The 14,618-nt window shown below is 42.9% G+C and overlaps 1 protein-coding gene across 2 annotated transcripts in view; it reads left to right on the top strand.

Moving 5' to 3' along the window:
* Positions 1 to 14,618, top strand: part of LOC131516114 (protein FAM169B-like) — a 91,264-nt gene that overhangs the window by 62,891 nt on the left and 13,755 nt on the right. The window lies entirely within an intron of this gene.

Below are 14,618 nucleotides of genomic sequence, written 5' to 3'. Positions count from 1 at the left end.
ATCACTGGCAGATACATGTGGAGTAGTGGACTACAGGAGTAGTTTGTAGTCACAAGTTCAGAACGGTTGTTTCGTCAGTCTCGGCTTTGTCTTCGGTGCTTGTCGTGTGGCATTATGTATGGTTTTCGTGTTGGTGCTTAGGGTATGGGCATAGCACATGGCATCCTTCTCAACTTTGTACTGCTACAATGTCTCTTCATGAGATTCGATCCTTTGGATTCAGAATATCTGTTAATTTAGCTCAAACTGGGCTTCAGTGTATAATTTCATTCTGAGAGGAAGAGAAAGTGTGCAGATTCATTGCATCAGTTGGATCACAGGGGCCAGTGTTCACCTATTTAAGCATCTGACTTTGGTTAAGCATCTGACTTCGGCTCAGGTCACGATCTTGAGGTTTGTGGGTTCCAGCCCCGCGTTGGGCTCTGTACTGACAGCTCAGAGCCTGGAGCCTCCTTCAGATTCTGTATCTCCCTCTCTCTCTGCCACCCCCACCCCCACTCTCTGTCTCTCTGTCTCTGTCTCTCTCCAAAATAAATGAACATTAAAAAAAAGTATGCATTGTTTCTAGGCACATTCTTGGCACATACTTTTAAGTATTTAAAAAATTTATCAGACAATAAAATTGACCCTTTTTTGGCTTTACAGTTCTATGAATTTTGACTTATGTATAGATTCATGTAACTACAACCATAATTCAAATACAGAATGGGACGGCTGGGTGGCCCAGTCGGTTAAACATATGACTCTTGATTTTGGCTCAGGTCATGATCTCACAGTTGTGACACTGAGCCCTGCGTTACACTCCATGCTGAGTATGAAGCCTGCTTACGATTCTCTCCCTCCCTCTCCCTCTGCCCCTCCCCTGCTTGTACCCTCCCGGTGTCTCTCTCTCTCTCTCTCTCTCGCTCAAAAAGAAAAAAAAAATACAGAATAAAATCCACCATCCCTCAAAACCTCTTTCATGTTATCCCTAGTCATCCGCTACCCTCCCTGCCACCACAGGAAATCCCAGCAACCACTGCTTTGTTCTCCATCACTATAGTATTGTCTTTTCTAGAATGTCACATAATGGAATCATATAGTTTATAAAATTTTGAGACTGTTTTCACTCAGCATAATGGCTTTGAGATTCATCCAAGTCCATGTGTAGATCAGTAGTTTGTGCCTCTGTATTGCTGAGGAGCACATTCAGTTTGAAACAAGTGCCTTTGTACAGACCGAATGAGATCTTTTCAGGTAGACCTCTCTTTGGGACCATTTTCTTTACAGGCTGGTTTGAATTTCTTCCTTCATTTGGCTGTTCAGTGATTGCCTTTCTTAAGAAATATTGACACTTCAGCCATTTCACTATTTTATGTTGAAATTCTCCCCCAGCCCCAGATAATCAAAACTAATGAGGTTTTACTTTAACTTCTGTTCTCAAACCACTAGTCCACAAGACTGTTAGCATTCAAGGGAAGAAAATACCAGACTGTAAGTGGAGAGCTGGCCAATTTAAGGCCGAGCTGGGAAGTATTTTGCTTTTGTATAAAAATCTGAAAAGAACAGCTTTATATTTCAGATTCCTGAAAGCCCGACGCTAATGCAAATCATAAAACCAGGAGCGGCACTTAAAAGCATTAAATTAGGTGATTTGCAATCCAGACAGGCATGGGGGATGGCCGCGATGCCACGAAGTGGCCTCGGCTGCCCTGCTCCTCGCAGGGGGGCAGGGGGGTGGGGCTTCTTCCCTTCCCCCTCCCCCAGACGCGCAGTGCCCCAGGCACCTCCTGCGGGGTCGTGTCGTCAGGCAGGACCCCCTCGTGCCATCTTCTGGGCTTCGGCGGAATCATAAGTAGCCAAAGTGGCGTGCATGGCGAGAGCGTGGTGTTGGTCCAGGTACTGACGCTGTTGCCCGACGAGACACGGGCTGCTGTTGTGAGGAATGGGGGTCCCCTCGTGCGCCTGAAGATGGGGTGTTGGAGTCTGCAGGGAAGAGCACGGGACACGGCCTGCCTTCTCATGCTGGGATGTGTATCAGTGGCTGCTGCACGTTTATCCTTGCAAACAGCTTCCTTCACACACTTATGTCTCCTGCTTCCTCTTTTTAACTTTTTAAAATTTATTTGTTTAGAGAGAGAGGAGGGGCAGAGAGAGAGAGAGAGAGAGAGAGAGAGAGAGAGAATCCCAAGCAAGCTCCACACTGTCAGTGCAGAGCCCGTTGTGGGGCTCAAACTCATGAACCGTGAGATCATGACCTTTACCAAAATCAAGAGTTGGACGCTTAACTGAGTCACCTCGGCGCCCCTCCTTCTTCCTCGTAACCTTGACTTGAGTTTGCCATGATGCCCACTGGGCCTCTTCCTGTACTGCCTTAAAGGGCCAAGATCTATTGTAGTCCTAGTTTTACTTTATTTTAAGTTCCCTCAAAAGAATCAGATTGGTCCAGCTGGCCTGTGGATTGGTTTCTTGTGGACCATGGGTCTACCTCTCCTCTTAACTGACTGTGGATGGGTGGACTGGCTTTCGTGGTCTAGATATGGCCACCTAGCCTTCGTTCCTTAACTGAGGCTGGGGCAGGGGCCGTTTTAAAGGACTGTGGGTTGGGTAGACACCCCATCATAATCCATCCTGTTTATGAAGGCTTAGTCTGGCCTGGATACTTCCGGTCAAGACCACCAGGCAGCCCTCCATTACTGCACAGAGGATCATGCGTAACAGATGGCGTGCTCCAGCACCCAGTTTGCGCTGCTCGTCTGTTATGGGCTCCAGGAACCCTCAGGCTCCGTCCAAGACCTGCTGCATCAGAAACCCGGGTGGTGGAGTGGGGCCCAGCAGTCTGTCTTAACAAGCCCTCCACGTGATCCCATCGACCCTCTGAGGTTTTAGAACCACTCATCCAAGGCATGCATTCTCAGTGGGTTGGTATTGCCCCCAACAAGCTAAACCATTCTTTCTTGGGGAGCAAAAGAATCATAGCTAATACAATGGTCTGTGGCTCTCCAAACCTCAACCCAACAAAGCCTTATTCCTTGGTATTTAATTTGGTGGGGGGGGGGGGGGTTGGCGATTAGGAGGAAATGTCTCTGAAGGCTCGTTAGGTTGGTGATAATGAGAAAATATTCGATCAACGCTGCTCGAGGGTGTATACCTACGAGAGGAACTGCTAGCTGTAGGTGAGTCATACCCTCCGCTTCCCCACAGGGCGCATAGCTGTCTTCCAGAATGGCTGTACGCATGTATGCCGTCACCTGCAAAAAGTTTTTGTTTCTTCACGTCTTTATCAGCATTGGTATTGTCCAGGTTTGTTGTGGTTGCTGATCCTGTGGCTACAAAATATCATCTTATTTTAAAGCCTATTTTCTGATTGTTGTTCGTAGATAGAAATGCCACCTCCATCTTACGTGTTGGTCTTACGTCCGCTGACCTTGCGAAACTTTCCCTCTTAGTTTTATAATTTCTCGGTAGTTTCTTTTGCTTTTATCATTTTTCTGTATTTTATGCCATATGGAGTGGATAATGTGCAGGGTCCAGCGTAATGTTGAACTGGAGTGGTTCTTTCTCCTGTAATCTATAAAGGAGGCGAATTACTGATACAGATTTTTTTTTAAGTTTATTTATCTATTTTTTTATTTAAAAATCTATTTATTTTGAGAGAGAGAGAGGGAGACAGAGAGTGGGGGAGGGGCAGAGAGAGAGAGAGAAGGAGCGAGAATCCCAAGCAGGCTCTGCACTGTCAGTGAAAAGCCAGACATGGGGCTCGAACTCATGAACTGTGAGATCATGACCTGAGCCAAAGTTGGATGCTTAACCAGCTGAGCTACCCAGGCGCCCCGGATACAGATTTTCTTATGTTTAACAGGACAGACCTGGGCAGATGCTTCATAGCCCCCACAAATGCTACTTTGCAAAAGGAAATGCACCAAGAGCAGCATTGCTTTTGGCCAGGCACTTGGTTATTTTGTGCCTTGCGGCCCCACATCATTACTTTCCTGGTGCCCAGATCTCAGTTCTCAAAAACAGCCGGCAGTGGGGATACGCTGTGACTGTTGTCTTGCCACCTGCCTGTTATATCTTCCTTCTGACAAATCTCTCTCTTTGAAGCAGATACAGTTTCTTCCATTACTTTCTGGCTGCCTGTTGCTATCATTTGCCCATGGTGCACCATCTGTGAATTCTGTCTTAGGTATTCCAAGAATTCACTCCTGTCTTTGTGAAGTAACCCTCCTGGTCTTTTTTCTGTGTTTTGTTGGGTGTATATTTTTAGTGGACAGTCTGTTGGCTTCACATCGTTCAGTCTGTTAGGTTTTGTCTCCTTCTCTCAGAGGTATCTTCTTCAGGTCCTCCCAGGCTGTTGAAGGTAAAGTCATCATTATGTGCAGTGTTAGTTCATGCCCCTTGGTCATGGTTTCATCATAGATACCTTACCGGTCATGCATATCTTCAGGAACAGCCAGGGTGGTGAGCAGAGAATCCAGCCCCTTACAGCAATCTAAGTTCACTTTGTGTACCCTGTTGAATTCAGTTTGTTAATACTGGGTTAAGCTTTTTTATTTTATGTTCAAGAATTACTGTTATTTTTCCTATCCTTGGCCATTCTTTCTTTTTCCTTAAAAAGTTGTACTATACTCATAGATGAGGCTGGAGAATATTCTCTCTTTGTTCTCTGGAAGGCTTTCCTGTGGAAGGTTGGTAAGAAGTTCTACCAACCTAAGATAGAAGTTAAAGCCACCTGGCCTGGTGTGTTCAGTGTGGGAGAGGTTGAAACTTCTGATTCCATGTTTTCAATGCTCATAGGACAGGTTAGTTTATCTGGTTTCTTTTTTTTTTTTTCTTTTTTTTTTTTTAGTCAGTTTTGGTGGGTTGTTTTATCCTAGGAATTTGTCCTTTTCCTCTCTTTTTAAGTTTATTGGCATAGTTATTTATTGTATTCTCTTACCTTCGAAATTTCTGCCACATCCATAGTGATATCTTTATTTTAATTCCTGATGTGCTTTATGTATGGGGTATTCATTTTTTCTTACTTTAGCAACTCTTTTTTTTTTTTTAAATAGTTCGTGTTATATTTTTGTGTTCTATTTTATAAATTTCTATCCTCCTTGTCTCCTTCCCTTTATTTTCTTTGGGTCTCTCTTCTCTTCTCTTCTAACCTTTTAAATTCTGATGCTTGGCTTGTTAATTTTCATCTTTTCTTGTTTTTTTTTTTTTTTTTCCTGTCAGCATTTATGGTTAAAATAATCTCATCCTACTGCCATTTTAGCCAATTGGGTTGGCCATTCTTTTTTTTTTTTTTTTTTTAAGTTTACTTATTTATTTTGAGAGAGAGAGAGCATGAATGGGGTAGGGACAGAGAGAGAGGGAGAGAGAATTCCAAGCAGGCCTCATGCTGTCAGCGTAGAGCCCACCATGGGGCTTGAACCCATGAAATGTGAGATCATGACCTGAAGTGAGATCGAGAGTCTGAAGCCCAGCCGACTAAGGCACCTGGACATCCCTGGGTTGGTCATTCTGACTGGTTTGTGCTTTACCATAGTTTTTTTGTTTGTCTTGTTTTGTTTTAAAATTTTTTTTTTTTTCAACGTTTTTTATTTATTTTTGGGACAGAGAGAGACAGAGCATGAACGGGGGAGGGGCAGAGAGAGAGGGAGACACAGAATCGGAAACAGGCTCCAGGCTCCGAGCCATCAGCCCAGAGCCTGACGCGGGGCTCGAACTCACGGACCGCGAGATCGTGACCTGGCTGAAGTCGGACGCTTAACCGACTGCGCCACCCAGGCGCCCCTGTCTTGTTTTGTTTTGTTACTCCCACCATTTACTATGAATTGTGGACTCAATGGATCTGTTCCCATGACCTTTTTTTTCAGGACCAGTTATCCTCAGGTAAAAGACCTTTCTGGATATTTAAACTTGCCTGAGAGAGAGCATCTTTATTCCAATTTTGAACAGTGTCCATCTGGAATATGCTTTACTCTTCTAAGTGTTGTTAGGTATAGACAACTTGTGTAGCCATTGAAGGCAGTTTTGGACATGGAGCAGCCAGAAGGAAGGAAGGGGACACCAGAGGTCTTGGTTCTTGACTCTGTTCTGCCATCAGTTACTTTGGTGGTGTGGGTTGGTCTGAATTTGCTGTGGGATCAATAGACTCTTTGTGAGCTGAGGAGAGGTAGTTGGGCAATTGTTACTGACAGAAAGGAGCCAAGCCCTTTGTGTGTGTGTGTGTGTGTGTGTGTGTGTGTGTGTGTGTGTTCACCTTTCTTGACCCTGTTAGCTGTCATGTCTGTAAAATGGGTAGAATGAATAAAATCACTGCTGGGGTTCTTACCAACCATTCCATGTTATGTGGCATGATTTCCTTGGACTTTATACTCTGATTATGAGTGGAGAGTTCATTGGCCTACAGCAAGCTCATTGCCTGTGCCCCATGCCAAGCCAAGCCAACCCAAGCCAATTCTTTGGCTTTGGGAATTGATGTTAGAAGAAAGATTTTATTTGACTGGCCTGAAGGTGTGATTGGCCTTTAGAAAGAGCTGTTGGAGTGCTTTTGTTTCTTCTGCCCCCTAGTCTCCCCCAGCTTTTCATTTTGAAATAATTTTAGATTTATGGAAGAGTTGTAAAGATGGTTCAGAGAGTTCCTATTAAATACCCTTTACCTACCTCCCCTTGCTGGTAACATCTTATGTAGCCACAGTAACCACAGTATAGGGATGAATACTAAGAAATTAACGTTGGTTAATTTTTTTTTTTACATTGGTTAATTTTTCAGCAATGTCCTTTTTCTCTTATGGGGTCTGATCCAGGATACCACCTTGCCTATATTTTTCGTACCTCCTTAGTTTCCTCCTTTAATCTGTAACCATTTCTTGGGTCTCCTTGTCTTTAATGACCTGCACACATTTGAGGAGTACTGGTCAGGGGATTTGTGGAATGTTCCTTAACTTAGGTCTGTCTGATATTTTCGCATGATTATCCTAGGATATGAGTTTGGGGGAAAGTGAAGTGTCCTTGTCCTCACATGCTCACATCAAACATGAAGGCACATGATACCTACATTACTGTTGGCGATGTTCACCTTGATCACTGAAGGGGGTATCTGATGGGTTTCTCCACTGTAAGGTTACTATTTTTCTCTTTCTACACTTGATTGTATCCTTTTCATGTAACTCCATATAATTTTAAATACAATTCATTGTATCTTTTATTTTTTATTTTTTTAATGTTTTTAATGTTAATTTATTTTTGAGAGAGTGAGACAGACCGCGAGCAGGGGAGGGGAAGAGACAGAGGGAGACAGAATCCGAAGCAGGCTCCAGGCTCTGAGCTGTCAGCACAGAGCCTGATGTGGGGCTCGAGCCTATGAACCATGAGATCATGACCTGAGCTGAAGTTGGATGCTTAACCAACTGAACCACCCAGGTGCCCATCATTGTATCTTTTAAACATCAGTTTCATAGATGGATACTTTTACACCCTGTAAAATTCGCCGATGGTAAGTGATTTCTAAAAAATTTAGAGAGTTGTGTAACCATCACCACCATCCAGATTTTGGATATTTCCATTACCCCAGAAAGTAGCCTGTTTACTGTCAATCTGTGTTTCCATCCCAGCTTTAGGCAATCCCCTATCTGCTCTCCGTCTCCATCAATTTGTGTTTCCTGGACATTTCATCTAGATGGAATGATACAATATGTGGTCTTTTGTATCTGGCTTCTTTTACTTAATGTTTTTGAGGTTCATCCAAATTGTAGCATGTATTAGGTTCCCAGGAATAGAATTGGTGGTTCATTTGATAAGCGTATGTTTAACTTTAAGAAACTGTCAAATTATTTGACCAAGTGGCCTTACCATTATACATTCCCATCCGCATTATGTGACAGTTTCAATTTCTCCACATCTTGTCACCACTTATTATTGCTTGTCTTTTTGATTATAGCCATTTTTATGGTAGGTCAAAAGTAGCATTTCATTGTGGTTTTCATTTTCATTTTCCTAATGGCTAATGATGTTGAGTATCTTTCCCCTGATTGGTTACCATTTGTCTTCTTTGAAGAAGTGTCTATTCAGATCATCAGTCCGTTCTTACTTATTTATTTATTTATTTACTCACTTACTTAACTTACAAGGCAAGTTCTGCTTTCAGACTTTCAAACATGTTAAGGTTAAACTTGCAACGGGTTTTTCCTTTCTACAGTGATCAGTTTTTAGTGTTGATGTACCAGACCTTAATGATGGTTGATAGAAGAACTTAATGCACATTGAGAGAATGACCAAAAGGAGCCAAGAAAGATAGCTGGGAACAGCAGACATTGTGTCTCACATGTTTCCAGAAAAAAAAATGGGGGGGGGGGAAGCCACTGAGAGTCGTTATTCCATATGGCACTGAAACAAACATTCAACTCGGTTAGGTAAGAGTTACCTATCCCTGAACATAAAGGCATCTGATTCTAAGTAGCTTTAGGAATTCAATGTTTTCCTTGTACTCTCCAGCAAATGGCCACCGATCTGAAGTCCTAAACCAAATGCAAGTGTTCTCAGCAAATAATTTCCTTGGTTGTCACTGATCAAGGCTACTCTGCATGTTCCGAGAGACTTAAATGATCCCTGAAACTGTAGTGTTTCATGTGTCCATTTTTAATTGGTTGTTTTCTTTTTGTTGAATTATAACTGTTCTTTATATAGTCTGGATATGTCTTTTTTTTTTTTTATCAGAAATGTGATTCGTAAACACTTCCCTACAGTTTCCTTTGAAGTACAAAAGTGAATTTCGATGAAATCAGATTTGTCAATTGATTGTGCTTCTGGTATTGAATTTAAGAACTCTCTGGCTCCCTCAGAACTCTGTGACGATTTTCTTTATTATTTTCTTCTGAAAGCTTTATAGTTTTTTAAAGTTTATTTATTTATTTTGAGAGAGAGAGAGAGAGAGAATGAGTGAGCAGGGGAGGGACAGAGAGACAGGGTGAAAATCCCAAGCAAGCTCTGTCTGACATGGGGCTCGATCCCACAAAATGTGAGATCATGACCTGAGCTGAAACCGAGTTGGATGCTTAACCAACTGAGCCACGCAGGCACCCCTGAAGCTGTATAGTTTTAACTTATATTTATGCCTAGATCCATCTTGAATTAATTTTTGTGATATGAGGTAAGTGTCCAACTTAATTTTTAAAAATACCTAGTACATTAAAAACATTAATAGGCTTTTTTTAAGAGCAGTTTTAGGTTTACAGGAAAATTGAGAAAGTACAGAGTTCTCCCATATCCCCCACCCTCCTACACACACACACACACACACACACACACACACACACACACACACTTCCTCTATTATTAACATATTGTGATGCATTGGTTACAATTCATAAGCTAATATTGGTGCACCTATTAGTTGGCTAGACTGCCATAACCAAATACCACAGACTGGGTGGCTCAAACAATAGAAAGTAATTTTCTCACAGTTCTTGAGGCTGGAAGTCCAAGATCAAGGTGTTGGCAGGTTTGGTTTCTTCTGAAGCCTCCCTCCTTAGCTTGTAGGTGGCCATTTCCTTGCTGTGTCCTCACACGGTCGTTCCTCTATGTGTGCACGTCTCTCTGCGTGTCCAAATTTCCTCTTCTCATAAAGACGCCGGTCAAATTGGATGAGAGCTCACTCAAAAGACCTTGCTTTAACTTTAAGAGGTAATGACCTCTTTAAAAAAATTTTTTTAATGTTTTTATTTGTTTTTGAAGGAGAGAGAGACAGAGCATGAGTGGGGAAGAGCAGAGAGAGAGGGAGACACAGAATTCAAAGCAGGCTCCAGGCTCTGAGCTGTCAGCATAGAGCCCAATGCGGGGCTCGAACTCATGAACTGTGAGATCATGACCTGAGCTGAAGTTGGATGCTTAACTGACCGAGGCACCCAGGTGCCCCAACTTCATTATCTCGTAAAGTCTGTGTCTCCAGATACAGTCACATTCTGAGGTACTCGGGGTTGGGCTTCAATGTAAGAGATGCCGTTCAGTCCATAAGAATACATTATTATTAACTAAAGCCCATAGTTTACATTAGTGTTCATTCCTTATGTTGTGTATTCTATGGGTTTTGACAAATGCAGAAGGACGTTTCTCTATCCTTGTAGCGTCATACAAGCGTCATTGCCCTGAAAACCCCCATGCTCCCTCTATTCATTGCTCCCTCCCACAGCATCTTAACAACCACTGATCTTTTTGCTGCCTTCATAGTGTTGCCTTTTCCAGAATGTCATATAACTGGTGTAATTGTACAGTATGTAGACTTTTTCAGATTGGGACTTTTCCTTAAGTAATATGCCTTAAGGTTTCCCCATGTCTTTTTTTTTTTTTTTTTTTTGCTTGATAGCTTATTTCTTTTCGGCATGGAATCATATTCCATTATCTGGATGTGCCATAGTTTATTTGTCCATTCACATATTGAAGGATATCTTGGTTGCTTCCAGTTTTTGGCCATTATGAATATAGGTGCCATGAAGTTCATGTGCAGGTTCTCAACTCCTTCAGATAAATATCAAGGGGCACAATTGAAGGATCGTATGGAACAAGTTCTGTTTGCTTTTGTAAAACCACCAAACTCATCCAGGGTTGCTGTACCATTTTGCATTCCCACCAGCAATGAATGAGAGTTCCCATTGTTCCACATCCTTAGCAGCATTTGGTGTTGACAGTGTTTTGGGTTTTGGCCATTCTGGTAGGTGTGCAGTGATATCTCATTGTTTTAATTTGCATTTGCCTGATGACATATGATGTGGAGCATCTTTTGATATCCTTACCTGCCATAGGTAATAGCTTTGTTGATGAGGTGTCTATTAAGATTTTTGGCTCACTTTTAAATCACGTTGTTTGTTTTCTTATTGTTGAGTTTTAAAAGCTCTTCATATATTTTGGATAACAGTCCTTTATCAGACAATGTGCCTTTTTGCAAATATTTTTTTCCCAGTTTGTGCCTTGTCTTTTCATTCTTTTGACATCGTCTTTCACATGTCAAAAATTTGAGCAGCAAATTTTATTTTATTTTTTTTAAATAAGTGCACTATTTATTTTTGAGAGAGGGAGAGTGAGAGTGGGAGAGGGGCAGAGAGAGAGTGAGACAGAGGATCAGAAGCAGACTCAGCACTGACACTAGAGAGCCTGATGCGGGGCTCGAACTCACAAACCATGAGATCATGACCTGGGCTGAAATCAAGAGTCGGATGCTTAACCAACGGAGCCACCCCGGTGCCCCAGCAAATTTTAATTTTAATGAAATTCAGCTTGCCAATTTTTTCTCTCCTGGATCATGCCTTTCATGTTGTATGTAAAAAATATGTTACAAAACCCAAGGTCATCTGGATATTCTCTTGTGTATTTTCTAGGAGTTTTGTAGTTTTGCATTTTACATTTATGCTGTGATTCATTTTAAGTTAAAAATTTTGAAGTATTTAAGGTGTGTGTCTAGATTGTTTTCTTTTTTTTTCCATGTGGATATCCAGTTGTCCGGTGTCACTTATTGAGACTGTCCTTTCTTCACTGACTTTACTTTGCTCCTTTGTCAAAGATCAGTTGACTATATTTGTGTGGGTCTAATTCTGGACTGGCTGTTGTGTTCCAGCTTCTTCCTTTTTTTTTTTTTTTGTTGTTGTTGGCTTATTGACATCCAGTCATACCACCACAATTTGTTGAAAAGACTGTCGGGGCGCCTGGGTGGCGCAGTCGGTTAAGCGTCCGACTTCAGCCAGGTCACGATCTCGCGGTCTGTGAGTTCGAGCCCCGCGTCAGGCTCTGGGCTGATGGCTCGGAGCCTGGAGCCTGTTTCCGATTCTGTGTCTCCCTCTCTCTCTGCCCCTCCCCCGTTCATGCTCTGTCTCTCTCTGTCCCAAAAATAAATAAAAAACGTTGAAAAAAAAAAAAAGAAAAGACTGTCTTCTCATTGGAAAAGGGCAACATCGTTGAAATTAAAAGTATAAGAATTTATTTCTTGACTCACTTCTGTTCCATTGATACACATGCCTGTCCTTACACCTGTATCCCACTGACTTGATTGCCTTGATTTTATAAGAAACCTTGAAATTGGATAGTGTAAAATCTCCAACTTTGCTCTTTTTCAAAACTGGGTTGCTTATTGTAGAGACTTTGCATTTCGTGTCAGTTTCAGTATCAGCTTGCCAATGTCCACAAAAATGCCTGCTGGGATTTTGATAGGACTGGTGTCGAACTTACAGATCAGTTTGGGAAGAACTGCCATCTTAACAGTATTGAGTCATCCAATCCATGAACATGGTATTTCTCCACTTATTACCTTTTCTTTAATTTCCCTTAACCATGTTTTGTAGTTTTTCAGTATTCAAGGCTTATGCTCCTTTTATTAAATATATCCCTAAATATTGACTCTTTTTTTTTAATGTTTTTATTTTTGAGACAGAGAGAGACAGAGCATGAGCAGGGGAGGGGAAGAGAGAGAGGGAGACACAGAATCCGAAGCAGGCTCCAGGCTCTGAGCTGTCAGCACAGAGCCCGACGTGGGGCTCGAACTCACAGACCGTGAGATCATGAGCCGAAGTCGGACGCTCAACCGACTGAGCCACCCAGGCGCCCCTTGACTCTTTTTTATTTTTATTATTTTTATTTATTTGAAAAAAATTTTTTTAAATATTTATTTTTGAGATAGAGAGAGACAGAGCATGAACAGGGGAGGGTCAGAGAGAGAGGGAGACACAGAATCTGAAGCAGGCTCCGGGCTCTGAGCTTTCAGCACAGAGCCCATTGCGGGGCTCGAACTCACAGACCGTGAGATCATGACCTGAGCCAAAGTCGGAGGCTCAACTGACCGAGCCACCCAGGCGCCCCAATATTGACTCTTTTTTTTTAAAATTGTTTTTACATTTATTTATTTTTGAGAGACAGAGAGAGACAGAGCACAAGTGGCGAGAGGCAGAGAGAGAATGAAACACAGAATCCGAAGCAGGCTCCAGGCTCTGAGCTGTCAGCACAGAGCCCGACGTGGGGTTCGAACTCACGAACTGTGAGATCATGACCTGAGCCGAAGTCAGACGCCCAACCGACTGAGCCACCCAGGCAACCCTTGACTCTTTTTTTTTTTTTTAAAGGAATTGTATCTTTATGTAATTTTAATGTTTCTCAGCTTTGGAAGACTACCATTTGGGGAATGTTGTTCTCCTCAATATAAAAGTTGGCAACTGCAGAATTCCAACCTAAGTTTGTACTGTCATTTCAGGAACATTGAGGGTGAAATTCAAATACTTTATACTTAACCATCCCAAGTGAATTGGGTGGTGTTGATCACTGGCCTCAGATTACTTCTTCATTCATCTTTGGCACAAAATCAACTGCTCAGCTCACCATTCTTTTGGATGACAGTTTTGCTGAGGCTCAGCTGGGTGGGATGGGTGGTATTGGTGGCTCTGCTCTGTGGGACTGGCTAGATGTTTGCTGGGACCACAAGGGTGCCCAGGCCATGTTTCTGTTATGGTGGCAGGCTAGTCCAGTTGTGTTCTTAGAGTGAGTAGCAGGGATCTGAGAAAGAATAGTAGAGGGGCACTGGACCCCATGAAGCCAGGCCCCATTTTTGATGGGAGGTGCTTCAGAATCACATGTAATGTGATGTGGATATAGGAAGGGGAATAATTGTGCTCATTTTTTGCAAGCAGTTCACTACAGTAGCATGTATCCCTGCAACTCAGTCTGGCTGATCAGAATCGGAGTCAGTTTTTTCGCTTGGGAAATCACCCACCATCTGATTCTTGACAGGGACAAAAACTTCTTCCAATAGGAGCTGAATATGCTCTATACTTCTTTTCCTGGGTTTTCGTGCATCTAGGGTGCAGGCATCTGTACGTTTGGAAGTAAGACAGGTGATGTAGTAGGTTCTGTGTAGCATTGATTTTCTGGTTAGGGTGACAACGCAGGTGAACTTGCAAGGCCAAGGCCAAGTTCCTTTTGCAGAAACAGCAACTGTGCTGGTATTGGTGCTGGTTGCAGTGAAGTTCAGTTCAGGGTGGAAAGGTGGGAAGGGTGCCAACTGTGGCCCCTCTTGCTCTGCTATAGCAAGGTCACTGATGTTGTAGGGGAGGCAGGACTTAGGGTAAATGCACACTGTCTTTTTTTTTTTTTTAATCTTTATTTTTAAGAGAGAGAGAGAGAGAGAGAGCAAGCAGGGGAGGAATAGAGAGAGAGGGAGACACAGAATCTGAAGCAGGCTCCAGGCTCTGAGCTGTCAGCACAGAGCCTGACGCGGGGCTCAAACTCACAGACCGTGAGATCATGACCTGAGCTGAAGTCGGATGCTTAACCGACTGAGCCACCCAGGTGCCCCTAAATGCACTGTCTTAATTGGATATGATGACTGCTTGTTAGAGTTACTGAAACAAGTCCATGCCCTAGAGATGTGTTGGGTGGGTCTCCCAGCCCATATCCCTTGGGTTCATGGAAGACCTTGATGTCCAGATACCCCTCATTGGCTTCCAGTGTCTCTGTGAACTCTGCACAGTGCGGGCGGCATCTGAGGGTCTTGGGTGCGTGAATGGCACATGCACCTGCGTTTGCTTTTCATTTTGGTACAATAGTCTGGGGGCTGCACTCCTCGTGATCAATAACGTGGGCTGGTCAGTCGGCTGGAGAACTGGTGGTTTGGGATG

The sequence above is a fragment of the Neofelis nebulosa genome, chromosome 7 (genome assembly GCF_028018385.1).
Source record: "Neofelis nebulosa isolate mNeoNeb1 chromosome 7, mNeoNeb1.pri, whole genome shotgun sequence".
In the NCBI taxonomy this organism is placed as follows: Eukaryota; Metazoa; Chordata; class Mammalia; order Carnivora; family Felidae; genus Neofelis; species Neofelis nebulosa.
Note: the sequence above shows the minus strand (reverse complement) of the source record. Positions and strands in the feature narration are given on the sequence as shown.